Consider the following 11,162-nt stretch of genomic DNA (forward strand, 5'->3'; position numbering starts at 1 on the left):
TAAAATTCCTCTGGGTGCCTGCACATGTGGGTGTGGATGGAAATGAGGAAGTAGACTTGCTAGCAAAGAAAGCATTAAATCATACACAAATAGAAATTAAGTTCAATTCAAGAGAGTGATATCAAGAAAGAGTAAGTAAGAAATGGCAACAGTTATGGAATAATGGGTCTAAAGGAAGACATCTTTTCCAGATTCAGGAGTGTGTTGGAAATGAGAGGAAAAGATACGGAAATAGGAAGAAAGATGTCATCTTATCAAGACTAAGAATCGGACATACAGCATTAAACTATAGTCTTTATAAAATAGGTAAGCATGAATCGGGAAAGTGTGACAAATGTGGAGAATTAGAAACAGTGAAACATATTCTTTTTGAGTGTTCTGCATATGAAAGGGAGAGATTTCAATTAATTCAAGAATTAGGATGGCTGGGAGTTGATAATATTTCTTTAAAAGTATTGTTAAGAAATGGGTCGAGGCAATCAAGAGTGCAAGAAAATATGTTTAAATACCTGAAAAACACAGGAACAATAGATAGAATCTAGTTTTTTTTTTTTTTCCCTTCTGTATTTCTTTCTTCCCAATTTATGCACACTCCACACTCCAGATCAGTAGGTGGCGGTAATGCACCTGGTTTGCAAAACCGCCATAAAACACCAGAAGAAGAAGAGTTAGGAGTTGAGTGTGAGTAGTCAGGGAGTTTGTATAGTGTTTTTTCGAGTTATTGCATGCTTTTCATAACTGGTTGGAGCGATTTGTTTTTGGACAATGGCTTCAAGAACTTTTTTTTTTGGTGTGTAGGCTGTTTTGAAGGGGCTTGATCGGCTGAGTGACACTGAAACTTGTAGCAATGATAGCTTCGACTCGGTCAGACAAGCTGCTTACGACGCTGGAGAAGATCCTTCCTGAGTTTGAGTAAGTGCACATTTCGAACTTATAAACGTTGTATTGGTGCATTTCATAAGCAAATGCATGCTATTATACAAATATGCATGCAACAGATATACAGAAATACATGCGTGCAAAAATATATGGTCACAACACACTGCACATTTGCACGCGATAATTCAAATAATCATGGGTGCTTTTGCTAAGCATGTGCTCATTTCTTTTTTGGCGCGCACATACATGTGCTAATATAATGTTGCATGTCTGTTGCATGCATATTTGTATTTTTGCACGCATTTGTTCATCAGTTGCATTGATACATGTATTTTATTTTATTTGATTGACATCTGTTTCGTGTATACATGAAATGCATTCTACATGTTTCTGCTACTATCATATTTGAATCAGTTCTCATTTATTTTTGCATGCACATGTATTAGTGTATCTGTTATGTGGATTTGCAGATGATATTCTTGTATCCATGACATGGATATGCAAGTTATTTTGGTGATTTTTATGTATTTATGTAATTGAATCATGCATTTCAGAATTATAATGTGGATTTATAAGTTTATTTTGTTTTGCAGTCTAGACTCCAGTGTTGAAGAATTGCTGCCAAGCACCAGCAAGGAGGTTGTTTGCCTACCCCCCACCTCCAAGACCCCCACACCTACTGCTGGTGATACTGTGAGGCCACAGCCAATTCCTGTGCTTGGTGCCATCTAGAAACTGTTTTAGAAAATGGCACACTGATGGACACTCTTGAGAAAGATTGCAACCGATGAAAACTGTTGACAAAGCAACAAACAAAAACTAAAAGTTGGCCTCCATTTTTTTTCTATAGCAACTTATTGACATTTTTTATAGTTGTTATATTCTGTATATAGTTATTTTACATATTAGATTTGTATATTGTGTTTTTGCACTGCTTTTTGCACATTTTTCTCTATATATTTGATTTATTTTCTTGGAGTTTATTATCTTGTGCATAATAAAATGCAAGAACTGCTACTTACTCTCATTTTGCTTAGGTATATAATACACAACATGGGTCAAGTTAGGTGATAAAGTGTTGGATCATTCTCTTGTCAAGTGTAAAGCATAGTAAAAAGTGTTTTACAGGTAATAAGCCTGTTTTTGAATAATTTGTGTTTATGGATGAAAATGGGAGACTTCAGAAAAGACATTGCCTCCCTTCAGTTAAAGCTCAATAACTTTTGTGAAGGTTATAAAAGGATAAAGCTTTTTTTCTCTATTTACTGGCATATAGAGGATTCAAAAGAATTCCACAGAGGCCCAAGACAACAGGATGTTCGTAAATCAGATCCTAGCACTAGCCAGTCTGAAGCAAGCCTAACCAACTCTTTCACAGAACAGCTTTCAACATTAACACAAAAGGAACACACTGATCATAACAAATCAGGAAGGAGATTGTCAATTTTAGGGCAAGTAATCAAGATTAAACTTCCAGCCAATCAGCGACCGCAGGAAACCCCCTGTTCTGCAAGGACCACAACAAAGGGAACCCCCGTACAGGCAACGCAACTTTCAGATCCTAGCTGAACTGGTGCATTTAATACAAATTTTAACCTCATTGAGGAACTCAATGCGAGGGTTAATTAAGTGATTGATGGTTGTTCAGATCTATACAATTGCACATATTGCTGAAACTTGGGATTTCACATTTTCATTCTCTTAAACTAATTATTTCCTCACTTTCTCTCTTTCTGCAACTTGTGTGAATGCGTGTGTTTATGTGTTAGATTAGTTTATATGTTTTAGATTTTTCTAATAAAGATTTTTATTTTTCCAAAACTTTGGAAAAAGATAAGTATCTTGTGTTTTGTGCTTACAAGTTAATGTCTTAAACTGCCGATCTTGTTACTGTGCTAATAAATAGTGTTTTCACTATACTTTGGGTATCAATATCCATTGCAGAATTTATGTTATAAAGTAACATACTGTAGCTGTGAGTACCTCACCTTCAGCATTATAATTATTTCACCCGTGCCGGACAGAGAATGAGACGGTGCCACTGCATGTCATGCCAAACCTCTCATGGCAGCGTCATCAGCTTGAGATCATTTTTTTGAGATCTGCCTTTTAGAGACGGGGCTTTCCTGATAACTTTCCATGATGCAGCCCTCTTTATTTTACTAACTTACTGCATGCTGAAGGTGACCCAGCTGACCTCACCAGAAAAAAAACTCAACACCACCATCTAGTGGATTGTAAAGAAATTTAGTTTATTATTCTACCAAATAGTATAATAAAAGATCGATACTTGGAGTCAGTGTATCGATACAGTATTGCCGCGGAAAATATCGTGATACTATGCTGTATCGATTTATCCCCCACCCCTATAATTTATGATGATTACCAAAACATTTGATAAAGAAAAAGGACAACAACAAAAAAGAGCGCCAAGCGTCCCACAGGTAGGACGGTGACAGTTAAGGTTAATTATTTTCAACAACTTGTTTTTTTTTTTGTTTTTTTTACCAACATTAGTTACCCTAGTACTCTGCTGTGGTATTGGGAATTGTGAAATTTTGCTGGTCTCTAAAACGTAAATGTCATGGCAACCTTATACAGAAAATACATATTTCATAAATATCACTATCTTTAAATAAACCTTGTGGACATATGGCCCACGCATAATCGTGTTAAATAATCGTGATTACAATATTGACCAAAATAATCAGGATTATGATTTTTGCCATAATCTAGCAGCCCTAAAACTCTAGTCTACCACATCCAGTTCTCAAAAGTCTCGTGAGCAAACATTTTGTATGTGTTTAATGACCTTACTTTAGTAACTTAAAAATGTTGTTTTATTTACTAACCACGCATAAACATTGTTTGCTCAAGAGGAGAGTTAAAGCTTTGTAAGCCTAATGTACCACAAACAGTCATTAAAGATGAATGAAGAATAAAGACCAACCTCTTTGTTCCTCGTGTTTTATTCTCCGGGGTTCTGGTTCCTCGTGTTTTATTCTCCAGGGTTCTGGTTCCTCGTGTTTTACTCTCCAGGGTTCTGGTTCCTCGTGTTTTACTCTCCAGGGTTCTGGTTCCTCGTGTTTTACTCTCCAGGGTTCTGGTTCCTCGTGTTTTACTCTCCAGGGTTCTGGTTCCTCGTGTTTTACTCTCCAGGGTTCTGGTTCCTCGTGTTTTATTCTCCGGGTTTTTGCTTCACTCGTGTTCTCTTCACTCTCCTCTTTAACAAACAGCATCTTCACAGCAGCAGATCTCAGTTCAGATGATACTCCTCCAGATATTCCTGCTTGCTTCAAAACTTAGTCACGACTGTGAGGATGAGAATATTACAGGTCTTTATTGACCTGATCCAAAAACTGTATTTCTCTTTTTACAGAAACTACATTTCTAACCGTTTGTATTAAGCCAGCATCACGACAAAACAACAGAGAGCGCGGTGAAACTAATCTTCTTCCTCTGAGGTTTCATGGTGTTTGGCCAACAAACACATGTGTTTTAGCGCCACCCGCTGGACTGGAGTGTGAAGCGGCGAGAGGAGGGAAATAATACGGGGTGCACAAGGTGCGATTTGTTTTCCTGTAAAAAAAAAAAAAAAAAAAAGGCCGATCTGCACAAAAAAATAAAATAGATTAAAATTATAGACTCGCATGGTATTTAATCAGCATCAACAGGCTTCGTGATTGAGGATCAGAGGACAAACGAGCGAATTATATTTCATTGAATATCACACAGCGTTGCAGCATGTAAATATGGAAATTAAGATAAATTAAAACACGTAACAATGATAAGATGGTGTTCTAAAAAAGCTTTTAGCATTTAGGTTTAGCATGATTCTTATACTGTCATGTAGTTTTGCAACTGATCGTTATTTGCTTCTCTTGTAAGAATCTGAACCTAGTATTAAACAAGCCCTGGGGTTAAAATCTGATGTGTCTTGAGGACTTTATGGCTGCTGTGTGCATGTGTCTGTTAAGTTCACATGACTGTAGTAATACATTATTATAAGTTTACACCACTAATCTATAACAGATTACTGGATTGCTGATGATGTTATAGAAGTGAAGCCACTGCACCGTCATATTGCCATTCCCTAGTGCTCCCATATATTCTGTTGAATTAACAGTAAATCGTACAATTTTTATAAGAAAACCACCTAACGATTCAGCTTTATTATATCTGAAGTATTCCTAAACGTTCTTAAAACACAAACGTGCTTCATGTAAAAGGTTTTATTAAGATTTTAATGTTGGGAATTTCCCCTGCCTATTAAAAAAATAAAGTATCATATTCATTACAGTATTGAACATCAGATTGCACTGTATTTTATGTATGTTCATTTTTATTCTTAACAGATTTAATTAATTTTAAATCAATTTTTTAATCATTTTATAATTTTGAAAATCCTTGTTTTTATCATTGTGATTATTTTTTATGATTATTTGAATTCCTTATATATGTAAAGAAAGTTGAATTACCATTGTATGAAATGAGCTATATAAATACATTCCTTACATTAATAATTATTTCAACATAAATCCATAACATTTCACTCCTATGGAAATTGTGATGCTAGAAGAAGATAGATGAAATAGATGTTGCTCAATCAGAACATAAATAAATTCACACATCGTAACATCATTCAGAGAAATAATGTTGACACACTGCTTTACGCTGCTTTATTCCCAAGATGATGCATGGTAAGCTTTACATTTTAATAAAAGTGTTCATGTGGCTCAGTGGTAGACCATTGCGTTAGCAGCGCAAAAGGTCATGGGTTCAGTTCTAAGGAAACACACATACTGATAAAAAAATGTATAGCCTGAATGCACTGTAAGTTGCTTTGGATAAAAGTGTCTGCTAAATGCATAACTATAAATATAGAACAACATAGTAACAGAGGCGCTCAGACCTAAGGATGAAGCTTTACTTCTTGAAGCTCTGGAGAGATTATCTGAGACAAAGCTGATGAAATTAGTTCAGAACAACAGAACTTCACTGATCTGCTCAGAGGTTTTCAGTTCAATGCTCTGCTCTTCTCTAAGATCAGGAATCAAATGCATGACATGAGTAATGAGTATCTATCTAGAATCTGCACTGGAGATGAGTGGAGTGTATTTATCAATGTATCCACCTTTAATTCCCCAAACCATGCAGTCTTTCTCCACTCCTGCACACACTAGTGCTCTTTACAGAGAGCAGAAGCTGCTGTGGAAAGCCCAGGTTTTTCTCAGTGATCAGAAACGCTCTAACAATGGTGCTTCATGTCATTTTTCTCCTGTCAGAACAGCTTTGCTAGCAGCATTTGTTTCAAAACAGGTTGATTCTCAGCCAAAAATCTAACAATATATTAGCCAACAGCTAGTCATTATTTAGTCGAATTTAATATAATGTCCTTACATGCTCGCTGCTGCTCTAAAGGGAAATATGAGAAATACTGTGAACTGCTCTCTTTGACGCTGACTGAACGAGGGAAGTGATAGAGGTGGTGACGTCATCGGCTATCAATGGTAGATTATCGAAAAAAAGCCAAATACTGTACACAACGACAAAACATCCATAAAAATCAACAAAACCTAAATAAATAAATGATTGAATTAATGAATAAATAACAAAAAAGATCATCTTTATTCTGGCTGAACTCTTTCTGCTGGTTATGTAAAGTTGTGGTGAGATGGAGACATTAATCTTTTCAGTTTATTCTGTAAAAACTGTTGTTTAAAACTCATAGAAATTGTTCTTCATGAAGCCTCTTGAATGAAACATCAACCTGACTAGACCAAACTCTTTGAAATATGATTATGAAATCTAAACCGTAGACAGACAGAAATCTCATTCAATGTCAGTCATGTGTGGGGTGAAATATAATTTATTAGGCATTTTAAAGCTCTAGTGAGAAAATTAAAACATGGAAAGCTCAAAAGCAAATGGCTTTCACAAGTAAATTTATTAAATTAATTTTGATGCAAGCAGAATGAACAGAAAATCTAAATGGAAAATAAGTTGTAGAAAGGGAAACAGGCCAATTTAGCTCAAAAGGAACTGTTGATGATATTTATAGGGAATTTGGACAGAACCACTGTTTTACGGCTGATCAGTCGGCCAGTGATTCATTAAACGAGCCGTATAACATCAACTCTGCAATGGATATTAATATCCAAAATATAGCGAAAACACTTTATTAACACAGCAACAATATCAGCAGTTTAAGACATTAACTTGTAAGCACAAAACACAAGATACTTCTCTTTTCAATATAAATTAGACTTTATTGGATAAATCTAAGACATATAAACTAACCTAACACAAAATGCAATGGCAAAAATGCACAAAGCCAAAAAGTGGTGGCAAAAAGCCCCAAAAGGCTACATTTGTTGGCGTCCTGAGTTTTTAAACTCGGCTGTTGGACACATCCCAAATGGTGACTTGATCAATTAGACATTATCTTAGCTCGGGGGGTTGCTATGCTTCTCCTCCCAATACATAAATCAACGTGTTATCTTATTACTCACATAGTCCGAATTTCCCCGCTCTTGCAGAGTATAATTCAGACATGATTCCTATAACAAGAATATAATACATTTGACAAAGAATTGACTGATAGAAAGATTTTAAAGAAAGATTTTCAAAAACATGCATAAACTAAACATGAAAACAAACCTATAAACTATTCAATACGCATTTTCATGAGACCGGGCTCGACAATCTGCTATCATGAGAGCTCAGTAAATGCTTTTGTGCTGAATTATTTTGCAGGGAGGAAGAACTCGCAGCATAGAGAGGAAATAGTGATTAATACAATATTAGAATAAAATACTCTCAACAAATAACAGGCCAGATTACAGCAAGATTTATCTTCATGTCAATGATATTATCATGTCTTGATCAAACACATGGCTTGTTATTGTTTTGCTGGCCATGTGCTTGTGTTTTTGTTTTGTGAGCACATGGCTTTTGTCTTGTTTGTTTCAGTGTGTCATGTCTATTGTCTTGATGTTGTCCAGCTGATGGAAACATTGAGCCAATGTGATGGAAACATCAATCTGACGTGTGTAGAAACACCTGAGCAGAAACAGTTCAGATACTGTGTCTAACATTCATATAGAGTCAACAGAAATCTGATTTCAGTTCAAAGTGAAGTGAAGTGACTTCAGAAAGTGAGCTGATTGAAGCAGAGACATGAGGACAGCACATCTGGCTGATGTCCACACTGAGCTTTCTGGACTCATTTCTAGTGTTTAGCTCTGGATTAATCATGAGGATCAAACAGTGAACACAAAACACCAGTTCTGCTTCTTTACTGAGATCTCACACATTAATGCTGAATGTGTCAACTGTTAGATGAAAAACACAAGGCAGGATGAACACATTGCTATTGTGCACATACACAGAAACTGTGAAGCATGGACCCTTTACTTTCATTAAAACAAGGGTTATTTCTGCTGTAGGCTCATTTTGTAAATGCAAGCTATTCATTTAAATTACAGACAATCGTAAACTGGGTGCTTAATGCAAATGTGATTGTTCGCCCATCTATGCAATTGTCTCTGTGTATAGAGACAAAACAATGAGATTAATCACTGTTAGTTTATAGTGATCTTGCATAGCCTATTTGCAAAGACACTGATAAAAGTACACCACAAAACATCTTCAGATCTTGGTTTCATTTCTCATCAAACACAAAACAACTTTAAGCAAATAGTGTTAAATCTAATCTAAATTAATTCTAATTGTATTCTTTTTTTATCTATGTCTGTACTGACATCATATAATTAAGATCAAGGTATTTTAAATGATTACCAATTATTTTTCATAATTTCAAGTATTTGTGCAGACCTTGCATTTATTTCAATGTCAAGATATTGTAATTAGCAGTTCACTTAATTTTGAAGCGCATTTGCTATATCTGATAGTGTTTAAATTAACTGTGTGTCATAAAAGCATTTTGAGATTTGAGAAGTGATCTGCATCTCACTAAATAAAAGTTAAACAAAGTTACAAACTTTACATGTGCATGTGACTGTGACTGTAATAAAATATTGAGATAATTATTCCTTCACGTATAAATCTCTCAATGAGCAAAACTGGTCGTGTATATTATGATAGATTTACATAACATTTTAACTACTTCATTTCAAAATAGGTTTTAAATTATTTAAAAATATATATTTTCCTGGCTTAACAAGGCACTCTTGCAGCAGTGATTGAGACAGAGTTTCACTATCACCTTCACTTAAAAAAAAAAACCTATACAAACTAGTCCTGTTTAAAGGGTTAGTTCACCCAAAAATTAGCCTGTGCTTTACTCACCTTCGAAGCATCCTAGGTGTATATGACTTTCAGACGAACCAAAGTCAGTGGAAGTGAGAGAAAGGTGTTTATTACCTTTGAAATATAGATATTTATCTTACAAAAACGCATGGATTCGCTACAGAAGTCCTTGATGAGCTTCGAAGAACCTAACAATCCTGGCTCATGTCAAATCATCAACAATAAAATCCAGGTCACTGAGTAATCCACGTACAAAGAATGGACTCTTGGTGCTACGTCTATTTACGTGTGTTGCATGTGTTTAAGTTTCAGCGGGTTGATCTCTCTCTAGGCCACTGTAGGGAATCCCTTTCATTTCCAAAAAAAATCTAACCAGCTGGTAGTGGAATTGGGTATATGGTTTGATTAAAAACTAACGTTTAAAATACACATTCAAAATTTTTTTGATAAATGTAAAAAAAATAATGAATGATATGAGATGTTTAGTGGGGAAAGAATGGGGGGCTGAGAGGATGGCTTTGAGAAGTATATATACGGGTCTGATATGATCTGTAATTGATTATGGGAGTATAGTGTATCAATCTGCTGCTAATACTGTGGAGGTGGACAAAGTTCAGTACAAGGCACAAATAATATGTACGGGGGCGATGAGATCTATAGATTGATGCAGTCTCGCAAATTTAAATGAGAGAAATGTCTTTAGGTCTTAGAAGATTTGAACTGTCACTAAGATATTGGGTCAATATATTTGGGCATAATCAAGAACACCCAGATATGGTAGTTCTAAAACCTTTCTGGGAAAAAGAAAATAAAGCAATCAAAAGCTTTGGATGGGAAGTGCCTAGAGTGATAAAAGAAATGGAAATCGGTGAAACTCCAATAAGCCCAACAGACTTGACATTGTTAAGTAAGGAAAATAAGGATGAGTTAAAGTCAAATGCTCAAATAACATATAATGGCATTGCAATGGGTGGAGGAAAATAAGCCAATGGGGACACTTATATGTTCTGATTCAAGTTAATCTTTAATTACAATTAAAACATGTCATTCAGAGGGCAGAGCAGATATAATGATTGAGATTCTTCAAACAATATATAGGATCCAGATGATGGGAATTTATGTAGCTTTCTGTTGGATATCAGCGCATGTGGGAGTAAAAGGAAATGAGTTGGCGAATGGATATGCAAAGGAAGCAACAAAGGAGGTAGACATAGATGTGCAGTGCAGATAAAGTATGGTAAGAGTGAAATGAAGTGTTTAATCAGACAACATGTGAACAATAGATGGCAGAAATATTGGGAAGAAGAAAGAACAGGGAGATGGTTTGATAGCATTCAAAGAATTGGTAAACATAGAGTAACAGGAAGAAATAGACATGATGAAACTATAATCTCAAGGCTTAGATTTGGTCATACTGCTCTTAATAGCGGTTTGAAGAGAATATGGAGACAAGAAAATGGAAATATTGTAATCAAGAAGAAAATGTAAAACATGTTAGAATGACATGTCTACTTGTTTTTAAAACAACAACAACAACAAAAACACTAGGTTTCTTTTTTCTATATTTGGCTAACTGAGACTCATAGCGCTTGTATGTTGTTGCTCTTTTGTTGTATTTGATTGCATATTGTCCTCATGTGTAAATCGCTTTGGATAAAAGCGTCTGCTAAATGTCTAAATGTAATGTCCAAGATATGGCAAGGAAAGAAAGATACTGATTGATGACCTCAAGCAAAATAAAGAGAAATTTGATTTGATAAACATTTTGTGGAAAAATCAGGGGATAAAAACTTTAAACTTATAATGTGGTATTTAAAGGACACGAGATCATATATAGGGAACTCAATGATGATGATCCTGACCCACACTCCTAATAAGTAGGTGGCGGTAATGCACCTAAAAGTTGTGTGCAATCCGCCATTAAAACACCAAGAAGAAGAAGAAGAAGAAGAAGAAGCTGGTCGTGGAGCGCCGTCCACTCTCAAAATTCTCTCCCAGAACTCGATCCGTCC

General features: G+C 35.5%; 1 protein-coding gene and 1 long non-coding RNA gene across 2 annotated transcripts in view; one reads left to right on the top strand and one right to left on the bottom strand.

The window, feature by feature from the left end:
• LOC107561612 (zinc finger protein 721-like) overlaps positions 1-11,162 on the bottom strand; it is a 69,985-nt gene that overhangs the window by 18,652 nt on the left and 40,171 nt on the right. The gene's annotated exons all lie outside the window — the stretch shown is intronic.
• On the top strand, positions 647-1,705 carry LOC107561613 (uncharacterized). The gene is made up of 3 exons (XR_001605871.1): positions 647-681; positions 799-912; positions 1,473-1,705. It is a non-coding gene; the product is annotated as an uncharacterized lncRNA (long non-coding RNA).

This window comes from Sinocyclocheilus grahami, unplaced genomic scaffold, assembly GCF_001515645.1.
Source record: "Sinocyclocheilus grahami isolate Dianchi unplaced genomic scaffold, SAMN03320097.WGS_v1.1 scaffold783.1, whole genome shotgun sequence".
In the NCBI taxonomy this organism is placed as follows: Eukaryota; Metazoa; Chordata; class Actinopteri; order Cypriniformes; family Cyprinidae; genus Sinocyclocheilus; species Sinocyclocheilus grahami.